At 41.5% G+C, this 23878-nt stretch overlaps 1 protein-coding gene across 3 annotated transcripts in view; it reads right to left on the reverse strand.

The window, feature by feature from the left end:
• Positions 1-23878, reverse strand: part of DLC1 (DLC1 Rho GTPase activating protein) — a 370802-nt gene that overhangs the window by 135695 nt on the left and 211229 nt on the right. The window lies entirely within an intron of this gene.

Genomic DNA, 23878 nt, shown 5'->3' on the forward strand with positions numbered 1-23878 from the left:
ACCATACCAAGCATCACAGAGCAGCCAGTGCTTTTGCTTCCACTTGAAACCCCCTTTGCTTGTTTTTGTCTGACTCCAAGCTATGTTCCCTGCACATTATGATTAAGAACAACGCGTTTCCTTTCTCATCCTGTTATGTCTTGGTCATCCGTGTTTCTCAGCACCTGTGTGAATGTAACCGACCGTGTTCTGGATTATCTTCCGGCTCACGTTTCTCCCCTCTGCTGAGTTTCGTATCTAGAAATCTTGAGCAAAGAGCTCCCAAACAGCAGGACCAGTCTGGTTTCCAACCGTGTCCAAAATAAAGAGACCCACAGAGCACTAAGGTATAGCAAGTCAGGGGCTCCCCCTTCGCTTTGCATAACTGCATTCCATCATCCAACACCCACTTGGATACATACCAGTGCCTTACTCATTTCTTTATCACGTTTATCTGAGTCCCTGTTTAAATATTGGGAGAGATAGTCTATAGAATAGGGCTGTGTCCCCACGATGGAACACGGTGCCTTGGACATATTTATAATATTTGTGGAGTGAAGACGGTGGTGTCCTACGGCCACTGCATCCATTGTGTAGATCATAAATACTGTTCATTCCTGTTTTGTTGTCAGTACATAGCCCCACCTAGAAGTGACCCTGGGTTGCAAAACGGTGATGAGTGAAAGTCAGACTGAGTGTCTCTCTTAAATACAGGCTGAAACAGCCTCCCCTGTTAACAAGCATACCACGCAGATAGGCTGCGCCCTCCACCGCATTGCAGAGGTTCACCTGCTGCTCCACAAAAATTGTTGCCTGTGGACGTTTCTAATGCATGACCCCTGAAAACATAAGAGATAAAAGGCAAAATACTGCTGAAATGATGACAAGAATTCATTACTTGGTGGGGTGCCAGACGAAAGTCAGCTCCAGTTGGTCCATTAACAGCGAAAAGATTCAGACTCTGCCAAACATTGCTATCTGCTTGTGCAATTTGGCACTGTCGTTACCAGGACAGGATTACAGTTTGCAAAGCTGGTCCAGCCAATAGCTTGCCTTACAATTTCAACTACAGGAGATACAATAGCTTTCAAAGAGAGGTGTGCCATATACAATTATAGTAATTAACAGGTATTTAGAACTTCGATGATGTCAGTGCTTTGCTTCTAGTGACCCATTTAACCCTCACAACCACCTTTGGAGGTAGATTACTCCTGTCACCTGTCACCTCTGTCTCATAGATGAGGTCGGCAGGGCACACAGAGGTTAAATAACGTGTCCATTGTTAGCCATGCTGTGACAGAGCAGGGTTTTTGATCCAAAAAGAGCCATGCTCTCAACTTCCACATGCTAATGTTTCTCATAGGCACAACACCCAGACTGTTTTAGCAGGGCACAACTGCGTAGATTTGAAGATGTGTTAGAAATTTGGATCATACAAGTCCAAAGAAAAGACCTGGTTTATCTTTGAGGCTAAACATCCTGAACATAAGGCTTGCAATGGTGTGTGGATAATTTCAAACACTATTATGTCATGATTTACTAATTCGTAGCTAGCGCCGGAGAAGTACCTGGAACTGCTCAAAGCTCAGAAGCACGTTCTCATCTTCATTGACTTTAGTGGGACGTTGTTTACAGGTAGCACAGAACATCTAAGTGCTCAGCTGTAGTTCTACAGTAGCTGGAGACGGTATACCTCCTCTCTGTAACTGCTGGTTACAAAGCAAAGTGCAAATCATTGGGAACTGAGGATCCTAGAAAACAGGGGCAGGCTTACTCATGGTCATGCATGTGTAACTGCACACGTCATTTCAGTAGGCAGGTGAAATTGCCTCTTACACAGTGTGGTCCAGCACTTCTTCCTTCCTATTTCCAGGCTTTCACTCTCTCTTGGTCTTATTTCCCATATCATGGTATCCCCCGACGTATATATCAGCGTCTGCACCTGTTGGTGTCCTTGTTTTTTAATACAGGTATATGTGTATAACTATACGTTTGTGCATATGAGTACAATGCCTGTGAATGCCAAAAGAGGGTGTTGGATTCCCTGGAGATGGAGATATACACAGTTGTGAGCGGCCCCACATTGGTGCTAGGGATCAAACTCAGGCCCTTTGAAAGAGCAGTGTGTGCCCTTAACTGTTGGGCCGTCTTGTCGGCTCCCTGAGCAACTGTTTTTTAATTGTGGCTTTGAAAATGGAGGCCAGGGATGCTTCATCACTCTAATCATCTTTATTAATTAAAGACTCTAGCTCTACGTCTATGGACTTTCCCTTCCCCTAACTATGGCAGCCCTACCAGAGGAGGCCATGCTGTAGGCATCTTCCATGCGCTGTAATCCAGGGCCATCACGAAACTACACTGTGGACCGCCTGTCCTCTAGAGGGCTTCATTCAGAAATCTCACCTTCAATGACTCATTCTCATCTTGGCATCTCCATGTCTCTCCCTTTACAGCTGAGCTCTGGATAATGCACTCCTTAAATCTGACATGGATTCTCAATTCCATTGCATGCTTGTCTTATCTTACCTTCAACCAGGAAAATGTCCACATTCACTTGAATCTGTAATCCGCCTTGCTTTTTGGTCCCTTCAAAGTCCCATTCTTCCGAGAGAAAACCACACAGCCTTTCAGACTCAAGCTTTCTGTCTTTGGTGAGACTTTTTACTCACTCTCAGACTCCGCTGTGTTTCGATGATTCCTCTAAACTTCCCCATGCATACCAAATTCAGAGTCATTTTTTTTTTAAACAAACTCTACTGGCATGCAGTAAACCTAGAACCCCTATCCAGATCTAGCCAATGGATAGCACATTCTGCACAATTATGTGAAGATCAGGGACTGACTCGGACATGAACTCTGGTGCCTCCTACTAGACCACTTCCCCCTGGTGGGGAGACTTGGTGACACTCAGAGGAAAAGTAAGCAGGCTACCAGGAAGAGATCTGATAGGCTGTGATTTCTTTTTTTTTTCAGTCGAGTTTCCCTCATTTGGGGAAATCACAGGTGCCAGCACACTCTGAGTGCAATGGGTAAGCCTCACCCTGGGAAAACCACCTTTGTGATCTTGATGTCTCTCCTGTCAGGTAAGTATCATAGGCTGTGATCTTACAGTGGTGGACAGGGTCACCTTCTGTCACAGACCTAGGGGAGGGGAATAGGATGAAAGAGGGAAGGAAGGGGAATGGGAGGATACAAGTGAAGGGATATCAAATAAGATGTAATCTGAATAAATTACTTAAATAAGTAAAAAAGAATATCAAAGGCTCTTTTCTGATAAGACAGGGAGTAAAGGTTATTTGGAAAGTTCTTTAAATGGAGTAAAAGTATCCTCAACAGATGTTCAGTGTTAATCATAGACAGTGGAGCTTTGAAAAAAATTCAAGCTTTATGAGTTTAAATAATACAATAGGTTAAAAAAAAAGTATGTCTGAAAAAAAAAACAAACAAACTCTATTGTCACCTCGGTACTGAGAGTGCTGAGGCTGTCAGTTGTGCTATTCTTTGGCTGCTGTTTGAATCAATGTCCTGCAAAGACCTATATCTAAAAGGATTGGTGGCCAGCCTTTGGTAGTACCGAGATGGGGAAGAACCTATGTGGGCTTAGTGGGAGGACATTAGGTCATTGGGAGTGTAAGCCTAATGGGAGTACACTTCTTTCTCTGCTTCTGAGCTGCCCACCAGGGGAGCAGCCTCCTTTATTGCATATTCCTCTCCTGCCCTGCAGCCCTATTCCAGCTCAAACAGCAAACCACCAGAGCATGGACCGACACCTCCCAAACCGTAAACCCCAGTTTAAGCTGATTTACTTCAAGTATCTAACACAGTCGTGCAGAGCTGACTGACACTCCTGGCGTCCTAGCTACCCCTTGTCACGTTATCTACTGCCACAAAAGTCCCTGTTGTATTCGGTAAGTCTCTGAGAGAGGGGACAGGAACCTAGGCATGAGTCTCCGCCACTTCTGTTTTTCAGCCCATCTGGCAATTAGCGTCTTAGCAATTTTCTTCTCCCCCTTCCAGAGGTGCAAGCTCATTCTTTGCTATTCTTCTCTTTCTTATTTGCCTTCTACTTTAACTTCTCTTCAGTTCACACACACGTGTGTAAGTCTGTCCCATGCTGATTAAAGACACCCCAAATAAAAATAACAACTATGAACAAGAAGGCAAAACATGCTCCAAAGCACTTATCCAATAGCAGACTACTCCTCTGCCATCCCAGACAATTTCTCATTAGCATTCTTTTTTCTTTGCAGGCACACATCTTCAAATGACAGGAACCCACTGAGGCCACCTCCCCCTTCAAATATTTGGCAACTCCTTGTCTTCCCAATCTTCCTAAAATATATTTGCCACCATGACCCTTCAGGCCGGGGTGGGGGCATCTCTCACTTTGCCTTGGACACTCTACCCATTCTCCATTGCAGTCTCTTCATTTGAGGACAGCCGAGGAGGCCCTTCAGTTTATGGACTATGCCAGTTTCCTTGTCGTGCCACAATGGCCTTGAATTGTGGGAGAAGATCGATAGGTGTGTCTTAAAGGTTTCCCTGTAAAGTCCCATCCAATGCCTCTGCTCCATTCATACTGCCTCTGTTTGGATTTAGTACAGTTTGGTCACTTTGTTCCCAAAATATTTCTGCTCCCTTGCAGGACAAGATTGCTCCTTCTTGCTTTCCCTAGAGTCTGCAAACATCCCAGACAGTTGGTCGTAGTTCACAGACTTCTTCTGAGTGAAGCCAGCTCTTCAACATAGCATTTCTCCAGCTCACACATTCTCCTTCAATAACTAGATTTCTGGACTATGGACACAGGATTAGATGGCACATTTTTCTTATCTAGAGTAAATTTATCAATCCATACCATCCATGGGATCCTTCTATTGTTCTCCTAATTTCATACAAGCAGGGGTATATTAATAATAAGAACAAATTAATGGGTAGGAATTTATAGTGAATCAATAGAGTTCTGCAAAAGTTTGTTGCATTGCTGGGCTGAGTAGAACAAGCAACAGAACAAGCGACGGATGTCCACATTCAAGTTGATTTCTGGTGAGGCCTCATGACAGTTTCCTTTTCTCTGTCTTCTCCCATAGCATTTCCTGGGTGTTCTCTCCAGTGTTTCCCTTCCTCTCTCCCTCCCTGACTCCTTTCCTTTCTTTTTTCTTTTTTAAAATATACTTTACTTATTTATTTTAAGTATATGAGTGCTCTATCTGCATGTACGCTTGCATGCCAAAGAGAGGATTAGAGGGTATAGATGGTTGTGAGCCACTCTGTGGCGGTTGGGAATTGAACTCAGGACCTCTAGACGAGCAGACAGTGCTCTTAACCACCCCCTCTTTCCTTTCTTACATTGCTTTTCCAGGTATTTCATGATGGTAGGCAAAAAGGTAACTAATACATATCTTCCCTTTCATGGAGTTGCTTAACTACTATTAACGTATCAGGGGAATGGAGTGCCTTCTGTTGACGCTCCTTTATACCAGTCAAGGGTCCAGGATGTCGAATAGAAATATATTTGGGGTGAGCATTTGACCTTTATGAGGTCACTGAATGAATGTGCATATGGACCTGGAGAGAAATATCTTACTTTGCTATTGATCTTGTCCTAAGTATTTGGATGAAGTTAACAGAATGATTTATTAAAAGTCTCCAAGGGTTGTGGCTCGAGAGATGGCTCAGTTGTTAAGAGCACTGACTGCCTTTCCAGAGGACCAGGGTTCTATTCTCAGCTAACATGAAGGCTAATAATTGTTTGTAGCTCTCTAGTTCCAAGGGGTCTGACACTCTCTTGGTGTGCCCTGACACTACACACACATGGTGCACAGACCTACATGTAGGTAAAACACCCATACACATAAATTTTTAAAAGTAATTTATTCAGATTACATCCCAATTGTTATCCCCTCACTTGTATCTTCCCATTCCCCTTACCTCCCTCTTTCATCCTATTCCCCTCCCCTAGGTCTGTGACAGAAGGGGATCTCCTTGCCCACTATATGATCACAGCCTATCAGGTCTCATCCTGGTAGCCTGTTTACTCTTCCTCTGAGTGCCATCAGGTCTCCCCACCAAGAGGACATGGTCAAATAGGGGGCACCAGAGTTTATGTCAGAGTCAATCCCTGCTCTCCACACAACTGTGGGGAATGTGCTGTCATTGGCTAGATCTGGATAGGGGGTCTAGGTTTACTGCATGCATTGTCCTTGGTTGGTACAGTAGTTTGAGCAGATGCCCCTGGATCCAGATCCGTCAGCTCTGATGGTCTTCTTATAGGTTTCTAGGACCCTCTGGACCCTTCTATTTTCCCCATTTTCCCATACCTTTCTCACCTGGAGTCCCAATAGGAAGTCCCAGTATCTAGCCCAATCTCCTGGTAAGTGAAGACTTTCATGGGACATCCCTGTTGGACTAGTGTATACCAAGTGAGTATATGCCATGTGCATCTTTCTGGGTCTGGATTAACTCACTCAGGATGATTATTTCTAATTCCATCCATTTGCCTGCAAATTTCAGGATTTCCTTGTTTTTTATAACTGAGTAGTATTCCATAGTACAAATGTACCACAGTTTCTTTATCCATTCTTCAACTGAGAGACATCTAGGCTGTTTTCAGATTCTGGTTATTATGGATAAGGCTGCTGTGAACATGGTTGGGCATAGTGGAACAGCATTTTCTGGGTATATTCCAAGGAGTGGAATAGGTGGGTCTTGAGGAAGCCCTATTCCCAGTTTTCTGAGAAAGTGCCAGATAGATTTCCAAAGTGGTTGTACAAGTTTGCATTCCCACCAGCAATTCCCTCTTTCTCCACATCCCCACTAGCAGATGTTGTGACTTGAGTTTTTGATCTTAGCCATTCTGATGTGTGTAAGATGGAATCTCAGAGTCGTTTTTTATTTACATTTCTCTGATGACTAAGGATACACATAAAATAAAAAAAAATACTTGTTTACAAAGTCTATGGGCATAAAAAACTGAAAAAAAGGAGAGAATCTATGAAGAGACAGAGCCTTAGAATTATTTCAGTAGGCTTACTTGACAGCTAAGGACAGATAAATATAAGTTGTACAAGATTAGATTAAACTAAGCACAAAACAATAATTTGTACTGTAGAAAAGGAAAGGCTTTGAGATTCTTGAACATGTAGGAAAAGATACCGTATATGTGTACAGAAGTGCACAACTACAGAAACACCCAACATACGTACTGCAACATTAGACTGTGGCTTAGAATAGGAGGAAGGAATCCTACACTGTCCTGGCTTGCTCAGAGCAGGTGTCTTTTGTTTACGAAAGAGGAGAACTCATGCTCGAGACAGAATGTACAAGAGCCTGTGTAGAGGTCATGAAATCCTTCCCAGTAGGAAAATGTTGAAATAATTAAGGAGCTTTGTAACGGATAGAAAGGGCAATGCTGGGGCTGAGGAGATGGCTTAGCAGATGGAGGTGTTTGCCGCCAGCCTGACGTTTGACTTTGATTCCTGCAACATGCATGGCAGAAGGGGAGAACCGACTCTTGTAAGCTGTCTTGTGACTTCCACATGTGTGTTTCATGGCACACGTGCATACATGAAAGCGTGCGCATGTACACACACACAGCAACTAAAATCGATAGAGATCTTTCTTGCATACTTAAAAACACTTGAAACTTTACCGTTTAGAAAAGTGAGCAGTTTGTGATGCTTCATGGACTTGTCATACTACACTTTACTTTTTTTTTTTTAAAGATGTAGTTTTATTTTATTTCATTTATTTCTCTCTGTGTGCATGCCATATGTATTCCGATGCCCATGGAAGCCAGAAGGTATTGATGCTGGAGTCACTAAGTGAAGCAGATGCTGGGAACTGAACTCATATCCTCTGGCAGGGGATCCTAAAGGCTAAGCCATCTCTCTACTCTTTTCTCTTGCCCTCTTAGTGTCTTTGAGTAAACAGTAATAATGGTGATGCCTGTGGGGCACGAGGAATATCCTCATCTATATTCAAATTTATACAAAGTGGCTCCAAGGCTTATTTTTTAAAAAACATTCCATTGAACCAAGAAACTAAGCCAGAGAGGTGTTCCACCCATGCAGACGTCATGTGTGCACATAGTCAAAGTTTTATGGATATCTTAAAATACATTATTAGTGGATCTAGACAAGGTTCACAACAAGTTCATCTAATGGATGGAAGGAAATGGAAGCCATTCTCCAGTCTAGGCCACCAAAGGTACAATAGAACAGAACATGAGTCAGATCCTGCTAGGCAGTCAGAGCAGTGCAGATTCAAACAGAAGGGAGCGGGAAAGCATTTGGAAGTTGTATGGGATTCATTAGCACAAAAGATGGAGCCAGTTAAACCACTTCAGAAAAATTAATGAACTGAGATCCAAAATGGGTTTTGCAGGGGGGAAAATGTTCTTGGAAGTTTGCTTGGCTTCCTGCACTGATGCCATAAAGTGACAATAAGCTTTCCAGGCTCTTTGGGTGTTCATTGTGACAGGGTCCACTCCAGGACAGTTGTTCTCGTGTGAGTGGAGTTCCTCCTCCTCCTCTTCCTCCTTGTCCTTTGGCCACCCCCTCATTTCCCCCTCCCTGCATGTATATGAAATAGGTATGCATAAAGCAAAATTCAGAGCCGAAGAGAAAGCAACCATAATCATTACGTTTGAAAGGACTTAGCCAACCTTTTCATGTCTTAACTCTAAAGAGCAACGAAAAGCTCCTCCAGGGAGCTATCTCCAGAGCCCGGCTTCCCATAGACTGCACACCCTGCCATGGCTTATTCATGTCCTTAGGAAAAGGAGACGGCTGTTACTCGGGTCAGTGTTGTAGGCCAATTTCACTTCTCCTTTTCTTCCCCAATAACCTTCATGTATTAGTCAGCTAGAGTCCGAGAACAATAAAGACAGTAAATGCTTAGGAGTAACAAAAACATTGCTAAGTTACAACATCTGGAACTCATCACGGCAGCTCTGACGTCAGGATGCAGCCCAGATGTTAACTGTAGAAACTAGCTAATGTTTGGGTGAATGTTGTCTGTCCTTTAATTTGCAAAAGCCTCTTTTAAAAAAAAAATCTTGAAAACAAAGCATCTCAAAGATGTGAGTAATCTCCCAGATATTCAAATCAGTTTGGGGATCCCAGGTGGAACCTTTTGCCCTGAGTGATATGGAAACCTTCTTCCGTTCTCACATAAAGAACCAAGAGCATTAAGAAAGAAAACTGTGAATGCAGCCACAAGAAGTAACTAGACATTGGCCTTAGTTGATATGTGGACACAAGGCAGATGACTACCTTTTCCAGAGCTGACTTCCATTCTCAGACCCAGGGTGCTAAGACAAACTCGTGTTCTTTAGAGAGTTCAAGAACAAGTAAAGATCTGGTAGAGTAAAGATGGGAAAAATTCTACAAAATGCTCCTTTCTTTTGTGGTTTCAGTTATACCTCGGATCAACTGTGGTCCAAAAATGCCATTGGGAGGAAGCCATGTGATGAGCAGTTCCAATGGGTTAAATTGTGTGCCATTCTGAGTGGAGTGATAACCTCTTACACTATGTATTTCTTGCCCTTCTTGGATTAGCATCATTCCCAGTGTCTACCATATCTACCATGTATATGTTGTAGTCACTTATACTTGTTACCTGGGTTTCCAAACAAACTATTGCTTGTATAGAGGGCTTGGTATTACCCGTGGTTTTAGTCATCCATTGGTAATTTTGCAATGTCTGTCCCATAGATGGGAGGGAGGACAACAGGAAATGTCTCTCTTTCCAGTGTTTCTTATTATAAATAACTGAATGTGTAATTGATTCCTTGTATGTTTCCCCCAGTTATTTAGTGATTGAAGTTATGTTACTGGGATTCGGTTGATTATTTACATGTTTTTAAATTATGTTCTGTATGAACAGAATTTCCTTAGCTATCTCCTAATCTACTTTTGTTCCCAGTTGTCAAATATAAAGAGAAACTACAAACTTAATAAAAATGGAAATGCTCAAGGGCAAAAATTAATCTGGGATTAGGGAAAAGATATAAATTTTTGACTTACTCAAAAAAAAAAAACCAAAAAGAAATATCTAAATATGTTGTCTTTCACTTTTAGTAGTTCCATGTACTGGGATGCATCATGAATTTATTACTTAAAAATATTTAGAAGTCAGTTGACAAACACTGGACAAACACAATGGTGATAGTTGAGGGTATAAACTCTGGACAAAGATGTCGTGCATTCAAATTCTTACTCCTCCACTTACTGTATGATAATGGGAAACATACCTAAAGTAAATCAGAGTTTTATTTTCGCTAATAGCAATAGCGGTAGTAGTAAGGCCTATATTTCATTGCATATGTAAGAGTCACTGATAGCCATAAGAAAGCTTTCTGCCGCCTATGGTTTCAAAGGAGCCCAAGAAATGACGAGATCACTTCCAAGACAGAAATGAGTCCCATCCATCTTTGTGTCCTGGTTTGTTTGTGGTGATTTGATAAGTACCCAGAAAACACTTTTGGACATATGAATGGATGGGGGAATGAGGGTATATGAACAGATGATAGCACTTGAAAACAACAACATTCCACTTCAACGAAGTAAGTGGACTCCTGGTGTGCTGATTTGACCTTGCCTTTATTTTTACTGACTATATGCCCTTCACTAAGATTAATGATGCCTCTCCTTTTCTGGAACTCACTTTACATTTGATTAATTTATCCACTTGGCCCCTATCCCCACCTCTGTCATGATTACTTTCCAGACAACATCAAGGCAGTTTCTTTGTTCTATTTGAGTTTTTAAAAAAATACAGCAATTGTATTAATACTTTGAAAATTTCATACTATGTATTTTGACCACACTCAAGCGCATTCTGTCTCCTAACTCTTGCCAGGTCCACCCCCATATTAGCCCCACCCACACTTTTTTCTTTTATTTTAATATCACAGAAAGTCCAATCTGGACAGCTTCTTTAGGATGCCCAGTGTATGGCCATCACCCATGGTCCTCTTTGTACCACTTGGCATTAGAATTGGCATATGAGAAATACTCAGTATCTGTTGGGAATTATTGTCTTCTGTCTGCCTCATTGCTCACTGTCCCATGTGGTATGGCCCGGCAGTACACAGCCTCCATGGTTTTGCTGCAGTGGTGCCCAGTGATGAACAAATACCCAAGCACATAGCATATTTGGGCACAAAGAAGTTTTAGAAATAATTTAACCCTATCTCTAAGAAGAACATGACTAGTATTGAAATTATTAACTTGCTCAAGTCTTATTAAACTAGTTGGCTCAAAAGTATGGAATACGCATTAGATTACTTGACATGATTTTCTGTAAGAATGATGGCTTGTCACTGATATCTGTTTATCTATCTATCTGTTTGTCTGTCTATCTGTCTATCTATCTATCCATCTGTCTGTCTATCTATCTATCTATAAGCTATCTATCATATTCATCATCTGTCTGTCTGTCTATCTGTCTGTCTGTCTGTCATTTGTCTGTCTACCTGTCTATCTGTCGTCTGTCTGTCTATCTATCTATCTATCTATCTATCTATCTATCTATCCGTAATCTACCTATCATATTCATCATCTGTCTGTCTGTCTGTCTGTCTATCTGTCTGTCTACCTATCTTTTTTTTTTTTTTTTTGAGGCATGGTTTTTCTGTGTAACCTTGGCTATCCTGAAACTCACTCTGTAGACTGGCTGGCCTCAAACTCAGAGATCTGCCTGCCCTGCTGGGACTAAAGGTGTGCACCACTGCCAGGCTGCCACTGACTTTTGAAGTAGACTATCTGGTGATGGGTGAGTATCTCTTTGGAGATGGTCTCAAGTAGACTTGGGGTAACTGTTGATTACTGTATCATGTTGACATGTGTGCGGGCTGAGGAGAGTGAGAATGCAATTGAAACAGTTTTCTCAGTCTTGGGCCAGCTTAAATATTTGCTATCTGTGACATATCTTGGTGGCACCAAAATATATTATTGAGATAAAGCACCACCTTAAACCTCTGTTGTACGTACTGAAATAAGGTGTCACAAAATAGTTGTCTACAGTGGTTATGATTCATGTCTCAAAGTCAAACATTTTATAGAGTGTTACATATAATCCTCAGGACCATATATGCTGTTCTTAAAAAGAAAAGTAAACGTTAGGCATGCCCACTGAACAAGTGAGTATACTATAGTTGCTGGTTGGCTGACCACGTGTGATATAAGCTGCTTTGCATCTTTTGATCATGTGAGATGATACATTCTGGCTGTTCCTCAATAGGAAGTGTGTGCTGTGTTCAGCATGGAAAATACTTTAATGAACTATCCTGATTACATAAAAATGTCAGCTGAGGATGTGATGCAGACTTTGTTTATGTGAGCAACAGAAGAAAGACAAATAAGGACTGTAGAAACTGTGGGAAAGTAGGACTCGGAAGGTAGACCGTTCTCCTCCTGACCAGCTGTCCTTGCCTGAATGCCTGGGAATCTAACAGAAGCCCACTCTCCCTCGCCAAGCAAAGCCATGTTTAATAACTACCACAGTGTCTAAGAAAACACAAGAAGGAAACCATCAAAAGTTAACTTGAAATAAAATAGGCTCGTCCTAGCAGCAGACTTCTCCAAGGCTAAGTGGCAGGGAGCCACGGTTAAGTAATTACTTAAGCACTGCAAGTTTCAATTCACTTACAGTTTCAAGTGGCTGCTATCTCAGCCTGGATCACGCAGCAAGTCCGAAGAGCAAGGGTGACTGAAGCAAAACACTCCAGCTCCTGAAGATCACTAGTCCACACATTACACTCAGAGCTCTCCAGGTCTCACCAATACTCCTCCTTCACATATTTCTTTGGGGACATGATAAATGCTCAGCATCATAGAAGAAACTTGAGGTGTGTTCTGAGTCTCTTTAGAAGGAACAAATCAAAAAAAAATCCGGAGGAGGGTAGGAAAGCAAGACCATCTCTACCATTTGTTTATAAAGACAGGCTATGGAAAGGAAAAATAATGGTAAGAGACGGGCTGGGGAGGTGGTTCAGGAGAGCCGTTGCTGTGCAAACACGAGTACCCCAGTTCTGAGCTCCAGCCCTCATGTAAAAAAACAATAACAAAACAAAAGCGGGCTTAGCTGCACACTCGTGCAACCCCATCACTGGAGTGGGCAGAGGGTTAAGGATTGCTGAGAACTGCTGGCTACCAGCCTAGCTCGAGGTTCTGTGAAAGATCCGCAAGGGAATAAGGCAGAGAGTATGCTTAGCACAGGGTACCAGTGTCGACCTCTAACCTCTGCTTCTATACCCATGCTCATAGATGCATATGAACATATGAAAACGAAATCTAGATTTTTTTTTTTTTAGTTTCTAAAAGTGGCTCTCCCACTTTCACATATCCCACTTATTTATTTGCAGTTTCCATTTCCTGATTGTTTCTGTAATCCCTATAAGGTTATAGGGACACTGCGAACTTTAGACTCAGGGGAATTGAGTTCACGTCCAAATTTAAACTCCTTACTATTACGTAACTAGTTACCTAATATTCGGAACTTGTGGTTCCTCCTTTATAAATTGGCACGATGAGAGCCCACCTTAAATGGTCTAGCACTAGAGACGACCAGTGACTTTTGTGAACTGTGGGAAGACTGTAAGCCCTTGGTGAAAATTAGTTTTTGTTTTTCTGATTTCACTCCTGCTCTGTTCAAGCTCCTGATGTGTCATCTATAGATAGGGACTCTCTTTGTTTGTTTTTTTTTCAAGTAAGTAAACAGAGGGAGAAGAATTACAATTAAAATAAAAAAGTTCTGCGGTGCCTGGCATGGAAAAATGATGAATTTTTAAGGCCTGTAGCCACCCTATCCTATTCAAGAGACAATGAATGCAAAACACCCACAGTGCTGTGGATCATGACGGTCACTGATGACCTGAGGTGAGGACAGGTAGAATGCCTTGATTAACAAGAGTGTGTGTGAGCAATATGCTAGTGTTTCTGAATGTTCATTAGCTGAACCACAGATAGACATCTGGTTGAGTATAAAGGAATACAGTTGTTTTTCCCACTCAGTGGATTTTAAGAATAATTTATTATGGGTATGTGGGAGTGCCTGCATGTCTGGGTATCACACACTCTTGGTGCTCATGGAGGCCAGAAGAGGGCAGTAGACTTCCAGAACTTAGCTACAGATGCATGTGAGCCTCCTTATGGGTGCTGGGAATGGAAACTGGGTGCTCTGCAAGAGCAACAAGTGTTTCATTGCTGTGCCATCTCACCAGGCTCCAGCTTATTAGTTTTTACTAATTAAGAAAGTCACAGATAAGGCTTGAGAGATGGCTCAGTGCACAAGATCACCATCTGCTCTTGCAGAAGGCCCAGGTTCAATTCTCAGCACCCATGTGGTAGCGCACAGTCACCTGTGATTCCAATCCAAAGAGATCTGATACCTCTTCTGGTGTCTTCTGGCACCAGGTGGACTCTGGGCAATGGACATACATGTTGGCAATGTATACAAAACACAATATGCATAAAGATTTTTTTATAACTTAAAAACAGAAAGCCACAGATGTTACAATATTTGAAAAATTCTGACATTCCCCCAAACCACTATGTTTCTATTGTTCTGCCTTTTTCTTTATCTACCCCACTTAGATGGCATTTATATTTGTTTCTCAAAGAATGTGATGGGAATATTGGCTTATTTGAACTTCTGTGTGTTATGTTATTAGAAAAAAAAAGTCCTGGTGATCCTAGCACTAAAAAAGCCTGAGGCAGGTGGGTTTCTGTGAGTTTGAGGTCAGCCTGGTCTACAAAGTGAGTCCAGGACAGCCAAGACTACAGAGAGAACCCCTGTCTCAAAACAAAACAAAACAAAACAAAAAACAACAACAAGAACAACAACAACAAAACAGGAAAAAAAAAAAGAAAAGAAAAGAAAAAAGAGAAAAAAAGGAAAATGTCCTGAGATTTTATATCTTTATGCATCAGTATGGTATACAAGTTAGTGAGTTTTGTTGTTGCTGTTGTTGTTGTTGTTGTTGTTTTTGTTGTTGGAAGTGATCCCCACTTGACTGGGTAGATACTACTAACATATCAAGCAGCACCAAAGAACTCAGGTAATTCGAAGCATATAATTAATCACTCACTCACTTTAAAAGAAGAACAGATGCTAAGAGACATCCCATGTTTAAAAAGCCTGGCTTTGCACAGAAGGAAAGCAAGGGAATTTAATTAGAAGATGGAGAAGATTTGGACTTAGGGCAGAAGGCTGCATTGTCGGAAACCAGGAGTAAGCTGTGGATGAGGAGGAAATGCAGGGCTTTTGTGAGTAGCCAGGAGACAAGCAGGGTGTCCTTGGGTAGAAGAAGGTGTCCGGAAGCTCAGAGGACTGTGTGGGTTTAATATGTCTGGAAAGTATATGACCTTGGAGATCGCTGAACCAAACTAACAGTAAAGTGCAGGTGCTAACAGTGTGATGCTGAAGAGGAAGACGCTGCAGCTGGGACTTTTGAAGACCTTGCCTGTGTTTAGGAGAGACTATGGTTGGCACATACCGTGAGGGTAGACACAGGGCTAGGAAGGAAGAGGCAGAGACTAGGTAGCAGGATTGGCGAGGTCTATGGCTGACTGGGTATGAGGAAGTGCGGTTACTTGCACAGAGGAACAGACTCTGGAGAATGAATAATGAAGTTACCCTTGGAGCTCTTATCTAACGCTTGTGGAAAATATCACTCTAGCAGACAGTATGGGGACTGTAGAATTAGACAACGTAGGAAAAATAGAATGTGGGGGAGGGAAGGGGATGGATGGATACACGCATACACACACACACACACACACACACACACACACTTTTCAAAAACTAGGATAAGTGGTTTTCAGTTAGTTAACAGAAAACCCAGTTGTATCACAGTGTAGTGACCCAGGATGTGCTTTCAGCAGAGGTGAACAGTTTAACAAATGTAAGAGTTACCCAAAGAAAAGCACTGTGTATGACTCTCTGGGAAATGTGTTTAGGATGAGGGTCAGGTGCCAAGGGTCAGAAAGAGGACATGGGATGTGGGGCAGTAGTGAAAAGATGTTAGAAAATAAGGAAGGGGAGGTGGCAAGTACAAGGTCAGGTGTAGACTTGTTGGCTGTAGAGGATGTTCTTGTAAATAAGGTGCTAAAGGGTTGGCTTTGAGTCGAGTGGTAACAGGACATAATTTACATTTTTAAATATCACTCCAGTGGCAGTGCTTGGAATACACTATACAAAGAGGACAAGGCTGTAAGAACACAACTGCAGAATGATGGTGGCATGGCTGGTGGCAGTGAGGGTGGTGACGAGTGATCAGACTGTTGGTGTGCTTACAGGAAAGGCGGATACAACTGTCCGATGGAAGGAATTTGAGGTATGACAGGAGAGAGGAGCCAGAAGTGACTCTTATGAACCGAGATGAAAAAGAAAAAGACACATTTTATGGGGAAAAAAAAATCAAAGGGCTCAATTTTGGATATGTTAAGTGATTTGGAGCATGATACTTAACCTTTCTGGGTACGTTTCCTCATCTGCGAAACAAAGATAACAACAGACTCTGACTTTAAGTTTGATATGTATTTAGTGACAACGCAGAGGTAACTCTGAGCAGAGCCTCACACTGGGTGCTAGGGGTCAAAACTGAGGCAAAACTCCTGTCTTACACTAGTTCTAATTTTTTGTTTCGTTTCTCAAAGCAGGGTTTCTCTGTGTAGTCCTGGCTGTCCTGGACTCACTTTGTAGACCAGGCTGGCCTCGAACTCACAGAGATCCATCAGCCTCTGCCTTCCTGAGTGCCAGGATTACAGCCATGTGTCACCATACCCAGCTTCTAATTATTTTTTAAAATACATCAGAACTCTTTCTACATTTTCTCTGATGATCCCTCTTCTTGGTGGAGGTGCTGTTTTTAATGGACTAGTGTATCATTTGTAAACATCAAATCATGGTATTAATGCTAAAAATGATTTTGAAAGTGATTGTGAATAAGTAAATAATGGTAAGAAATGAGAATTATTAGAGAGAAATGCTAACTGAAGTTAGAACTGAAGAGGAGATGGTTTATATTTTAAAGAGAAGAAAAAATAATGCAAATGAGAAAAATAAAAGGCATTGCAACTGGGGGCAAGTTGATAATCATGTAATTGTGTTCTTCTGGACTTTACCTTGTAACAAAATGACACATGGTCAACTCAGGCCAGTAGAATAAGACGTTCAACAAAGCAAACTGTCAATTCTCAGGGAAAACAGGTGGGGCTGCTTTTATCCATCTTTAAGACGCTATCTGAGTTTGTTTACAGCATTGTCAAGCCTCTGTTCTCAATCAACCTGGTGAGAAGGAGGACCCAGTGAAGAATTAATGAATGGGTGCAACAGCAGAGGTCACCATGCCCCTTTGGGTATCTTTCTTTTTAGAAGCTGAGATACACATACTTTTTCTTTCTTTCTTTCTTTCTTTCTTTCTTTCTTTCTTTCTTTCTTTCTTTCTCTCTCTTTTTGCCATTTATATTTTTCTAATGTGTGATGCAAGAGTTCAAATCCAGGGCCTTGAGCACATTAGGTGGCAGACCCTCCACTGAGGCACTCCATCCCTGTTCTCAGAATACATTTGAAAGATGGCGTAGAGGTCACAAGGGACTGAGAAGGACCCAAAAGAAAGGGAGTTTGAAATAAGGGAAGTGAGAGATGGTCAACCCACACCAGTATACAGACGTAGAAACACCACTCTGTGTCTGATTTTACTGTACGCTAAACATTTAAAGTGTTGCTACTTAATCATTTAATGCACTAAGGGAGAAAATACAGTTGTTTATTTTTGCAAATTAATGGCCTCTTTTACTAATTCCTTTTTAATTTAGTGTTCAAGGAATTAGCTAGTCTCTTCCTTCCCTACCACTTCTTTCTTTTCTTTCTTTTCTTTCTTTCTTTCTTTCTTTCTTTCTTTCTTTCTTTCTTTCTTTCTTTCTTTCTTTCTTTCATGAGTCACAGTCTCACTATGTAGCTCAGCATGGCCTTCAACTTGTGATACTTATGCGTCAGCTTCTAGAGAGCTGGGATTACCAGCATGACAGAAGAAGTTATTTTTTTTCCCCAATGTCATTCAGATAGTCCCCTCCTCCCCATGCCAGGTGTGTGGAACCATAATTGGTCTGTGGAACCCTTGGCCTCCACGAATGCCTGCAGGGACTTTTACAGCAGAGAGGAAATATTCTCTTAGTAAGTATTCTTGTTTCTTACTATAAGTTACTGTGAGGATGTAATCATTGGAAAAGTATTTTTACTACTTCTAACTGTCAAATACATTCAACTTCTATTATCTACACTCACCATCTACCTTAGCTGTGTTTAGACCCCAGTACAGGCCTAGATTTGGTACAAGTGAACTTCTGGCTTCCTATCTCCTTTAAACAGAAAAATAGTTACATTTTAGCTTCTTCTGAATGGGAAACCATACTAAATGAGATAATACATTCATTATTTATAATTTTCACTCAAACCGTCACTCATGATCTATTCATTTAAACTGTGTCTCTTGACTAGAGAGTTGAAGACATTAGTATTTAAAGTTATTAGTGAAAGGTGTGTGTTGACTGCTGTCTTTTTCTTCTGTTTGTGTGCTTTTCTAATTTGTGTTTCTACACTTATAGCTTCATTTGTTTTCTTGCTGTAGCCTCTTGCATTGGCTTATACCTCTTTTCAGTACCATTTCCAGGTTTGCTGGGTATGTGTGTGTGTGTGCTTGTGTGTATCTAACAACAATAATAAAGACGTGATGACTTTGAATGGGTGTCAGGGGACATGGAAATCATTGTCGGGGGAGGAAGATGAGTAAAAATGGTGTAGATACAGTATCATTGAATGTATTTCTTAAAAATTAAATAAAAAACATTGTTCATGTAGTGTTTGTTTAATCTTCTTAATAACTTAATATTCATGACAACAGGACAATTTATATGCTTTTATGTACATATATTTATATGTATACACACAAGCATGTATACATGCAAATGTATGCATTTAACATTGTTGGTATAATATAATTTATATCACTTACATTTTAATGTATTAAAAGTAACTATTCTGTGGCCCTTGTACCATTTGTATTTTCTTTCCACAGCGAGTGTTTTTACAAACCACTGTTACATGTGTAATACTTGTTAAACTCTCTGGCTATATGTGCATAACTTGAGCTATGAAATTTTACCCTTTGATTATTCCACCACCCAGAAACTCCTATACATAAATATATGGAGATTTAAACAAAAATACTCCCAACAAGTGCTTTTACTAAGATGTAGCTGTAAGGAGTACATTATGGCATGGTTTTATAACAGCAACAAGGATGAACACATTGGCTTGGAACATAAACAAATATCAAGAACACAAGCCCCAGCAAGGAGAGTTGCCTATGGAGATGGAGATTTGCAGCATTAGAGCAGTTAACACTTTCAAATGTGCAGACATAGGTAATCCTGTTTGCGGTGCCTAAACAAGTGAGGAGACAAAAGCCCTATGACAAAAACCACAGCTACAAGGAAGGACCCGGGCGGACAATGGCACCCAGAAGTGCCTTACAGAGACCTTCCACAGCCATGGGAATGTTTTATTACTTGTTAGTGGCCGAGACTTGTATATCTTGAATGTCTGAAGTGTTTAACGAAATAACCTTGCTATGAGTTAATTAATAACCTACCTAAAGATAATTTTTGGAGACAAGGCTTTGGGGAAGCAAAGATAATTTTTAAATGTTACCCAAACTGTATTTAATCAACAAACAATGAGTAGGCTATGAAAACGGCAACCTAAGCTGCAGGAGACGCCATGACCTAGTGTCCTGTGGTGCCACTGCATGGGCCATTAGCTATAGCAACATCACTTTCATTTTACAAAGAAATTCGTCCATTCCTGAGTCTTCAAAGTGAACAAAGGTTGCTCACTCTTAAAAAGTTATTAAAAGCACTTGGCTTTTGACCCTTACAACTCAATTTGTACAGAGTATGGGTCAGTTTTTTTCTTAAGTAATAAAAATAGTCAAATGCCATTCTAACCTCTGTCAAAAATAACAAAACAAAACCCAGATATTACCTAAGTTACCATGGCTTTTTTTTTTAAAAAAGTTCTTTTATTTTAAGAGCAGAGGAGAGCTAAAATAATGAACTATTAACTCATTAAAACATTTAATGTTCAAATAGGGAAGAATACAGGACAGTGAGAAAGAAAACATTTATAGTCAAGGGCAAGTTAGACACAGCGAGCATATTGGACGCAGTCTCTCTCTCACAGCACAGAATGGGGAAATGAATGCTGGCAGACAGTCGCAGGAGGCACGCAAGAGTGGTGGGCAGGGCAGGTGGGCTGTGTCAGGGGATTAATGAAGGTGGAAGGCCATGGAAGGTCACTCTGAGAACAGTATATGCAGCGGCTTGGGAGTCACACTCAGGGTCACTGAAAGGAAAACATTTTCTGTGAGCTGGCATCACAAGAATGGGAGTTCGGAATGTGTGTGGTGGTGTCTGTGGAGATGCGTGTCCACTTTTCATCTGTTTGTCTCAGTCTCCAAGAAGAAGGCAGGCAGCAGGCTTCCCTTTATTCACTTCCTCAGACTACATTTCCTTTTCTCCTTTCTTTCTTTCTTTCTTTCTTTCTTTCTCTTTCTTTCTTTCTTTCTTTCTTCCTTCCTTCCTTCCTTCCTTCCTTCCTTTTTTTTTCTTTCATTACATGTTTATTTTTTCCCTCATTTCCCAGCCCATAAGCATGCACTGGATAATCCTCGAGGTATGTGCAGAGTGGCTGGTCGGGGACTGTTGTCATTGTCTTAAATAGTGCAAAGGGCATTCGGGTCCTGCTTTGACATGCTTTCTCTGGAGTTTACCCCCCTATGTTTATCTTCAGTTGTGCAATTATTATGCTGTGCTAAAAAGCTCTGGGAAGAAACATAGTCTTAAGTTCTAAGCCAGGAATGTATAAAAAAAAATAATAATAATCACTTAGGAGCCAAGGGAAACCTTTCCTTGGGGAAAAAAAATAAGGAAAGAAACCCCTACCCAGATCTAGCCAATGGGCAGAACATTCTCCACAGTTGAGTGGAGAGTGGGGTCTGACTTTCACATGAACTCTGATGCCTCACATTTGACCACGTCCCCTGGAGGGGGAGACCTGGCGGCACTCAGAGGAAGGATAGCAGGTTACCAAGAAGAGACTTGATACCCTATGAGCATATACAGGGGGAGGAAATCCCCCTCAGTCACAGTCATAGGGGAGGGGAATAAGGGGAAAATGGGAGGATACAAGGGAGGGGATAACCATTGAGATGTAACAAGAATAAATTAATAAAAAATTTAAAAAAAGAAACAATGTTATACCCGAACCGTTGGAATTGGTTATCAAATGTACATTCAATCAAATGCCAACATCCCCTGTATAAATTCCCATGGTATTCTCATGACATTGATGACTCTGCACTTTACACATGGACAACATTAGTAAGTTACTTTAGCGTGGTCTTATCACCTAGCCACAGTCTCCTACCTGGTACTCATGGCTGTAAGGAAAAGGGACCCAGATTGCAATACTCTTGATGAGTCTGGGTCCTTACAAAAGCTCTCTGCAGGGGCTGGAGAGACCCCTTAGTGGTTAAGACTGCCTGCTCTGCAAACATGAGGACCCGTGTTTGGATCCCAGGAACCTTATAAAAAGCTGAGAGTGGTTATATGTGCCTGCCACCCCTAGCTGGGGTTTGTAGGCTGCCAGCCTAGCACCAGGTTTCATGAAACACACATCTAAAAGGAATAAGATGGATGGAGAGAAAGAGACTGAGCAGGGCACTCACCTTTCCCCTACACTCCCACACATAGGTGCCATTGATACTCACTACACATATGCAAACTCACAAATACATATTCACCGAAAAAGCTGGACACCTCTGCACAGCTCTGATACAATGAATGTATCTTAGAATGCGAAAACAAATCCATGTGAAGTAAGTCTTTAGGAGGCCTTCTAATAGCTTCCAAAGGTCAGAGAACTGTAGTCCACACTGCTGTGAGTGGGTCTCGCTGTCCTCCAATCCCACTGTTAGCTCACTTACCCAGCATGAGGTACATATGAGTCAATATGTATGTGTTAAGTTTGCTTGGCTAGAAGTCACCAAGTGAGACTGTAGTTTCTTGTAAGAGGGCAAAAGAAAGATGCCTCTTAAAGTCAGAAATGACATGACAACCTTGCTTTCCTTAGTGAAAAACTGTAGTCCAAAGACAATGTTATCAGGGTGGAAAACAATATGCTTGGTGGCATTCTTTAGGATCCGAGGTGGGTCTAATTTAGAAGAGTTTTATTTTATTTTTTTAAATATTATATAGGTGGATTAGAAATAGTCTTACTCCTCTGGTAGAGCACTTTGTGTGTGTGTGTGTGTGTGTGTGTGTGTGTGTGTGTGTGTGTGTGTGTGTGTGTGTGTGTGCGCGCGCCAGATGTTTGTGTTGGTGAGAAACCAACAACACTGTCTAGACCCCTAGGATACAGTAATCAAGCACAAATGAAAAACATTCAAAGGTCACACTTCTATCCAGACCTGCAACATCCTGCTATTCAAGACCAGGTTAAAGACGGGGGAGTCATGATAAACTGAGCCATACTGACTGCTGACTCAGTAATTTGAGAGTTGTCTGCAAAAAGCTAAATATGTCACCAAAAATGTACAAGATAAAACAAAGTCTAGACACCATAAAATGTGCTGTTTCCCTGACTACAGGTTGTCAGCGGCCAGCTGCTGTGCCGTGACTTTTTACACCGGCATCCTGTAAATCAAGACCCTTCAGGCTTTATAAAGAGAAATTCCTTGATGTCATATGATGCCTGAAGGGTATTTGTATGCGTGTACATGTGATTGCTCAGATGCTCCATGTTGATAAGAAGTTGCCTGAGGAGAAAAGGGCCAACACGGAACCAGGATCTGCAGGGTTCATCAGCTAAGACTTACCAAACAATAATACCAATGTTTTCACTTGTTCTTGTGATTTTTACTCTTTAGAAGTTTCTAAACCCCTTTATGAATGCGTGCACGTGTGTGTGTGTGTGTGTGTGTGTGTGTATGTACATGTGCACATTCACATGCTCAGGTGTAGAGGCCACGGGTTTCTCAGAATCCACATTCTTTTTTTCCAGATAGGATCTCTCACTGGGATCTAGGCTAGGCTAGCCAGAAAGCTCTACAAATTGTTCTGTCTCCCCTGTGTTGGCTTATAAGGGTTCACCCCCACATCTAGCACTTAAAAGCAACACAAGTGCTGGGGATTAAACATGTCCTTACACTTTGCCAGCAAGTGCTTTATCGACTGAACTATCTCCCCAGTCTCTGCTAACTCATTCTTATTGGTTCTCTTGACGGGGATGGTTAAGAACACGGCTACAGAGTATATATAGGCGCTGCCCCCTCTCTGTCCTTATACTCAGCTCAGGACTATTGTTATTTTTACTATAAAATTATGGGGAGCCATAGAGTAAGTTGGAAGAGTCATCAAAAGGAGCTCCTCTGACTCCTTTGTTTTCTGGTTCGCACTGTCAAACTTTCATGATACACACATGGAAACGCATTTGCTCTACATTGGATGTAAGGGTTGGGTCAATGGCTGCTTCCAAAAGGACAAGCATTCTTGCTCCCCATGTCATATACGAGCAAAATCACAGGGGCAACAGATATCTATAGGGACACAGGTACATGCACACCTTCAAGCATAGTGTGTATGTGTGTGTTTATACACACATGTATTATATATTCAGTGGAAGGAGCTATCTGACCAGTCAGTTGAGTAACTAATGGGAGAATTTCATAAAATGTTGAAGAGTATCCAATCCATTTACTGAATAGACACATAAATGCTGCTAGGAGACACAAGGTAGTTTGCAATGCCTGTATTTAACTTACTACTGCACTTCT

This window comes from Acomys minous (assembly GCF_964271855.1).
Source record: "Acomys minous genome assembly, chromosome: 15".
Lineage (NCBI taxonomy): Eukaryota > Metazoa > Chordata > Mammalia > Rodentia > Muridae > Acomys > Acomys minous.